Genomic DNA, 217 nt, shown 5'->3' on the forward strand with positions numbered 1-217 from the left:
CAGGAATGGGAGTGTTCAATTTTCAATTAAAGAGTTCATTTTCAGAGACAAATCAAAGGCACTGGGCCCCTAAGCACTGCTCAGCAAGTAATGCCAGCACATATTAAAGACTTCATGTTAAGGTGATGGAAAATTAAGATGCAAACTGGCTGCAAAGCATCTGTTGTTGTTTAGCTGTGCTTTAATTTAATAATAATATTATTATTAAAGAAGAAAC

This window comes from Antrostomus carolinensis, unplaced genomic scaffold, assembly GCF_000700745.2.
Source record: "Antrostomus carolinensis isolate BGI_N321 unplaced genomic scaffold, ASM70074v2 scaffold18274, whole genome shotgun sequence".
NCBI classification, from domain to species: Eukaryota; Metazoa; Chordata; class Aves; order Caprimulgiformes; family Caprimulgidae; genus Antrostomus; species Antrostomus carolinensis.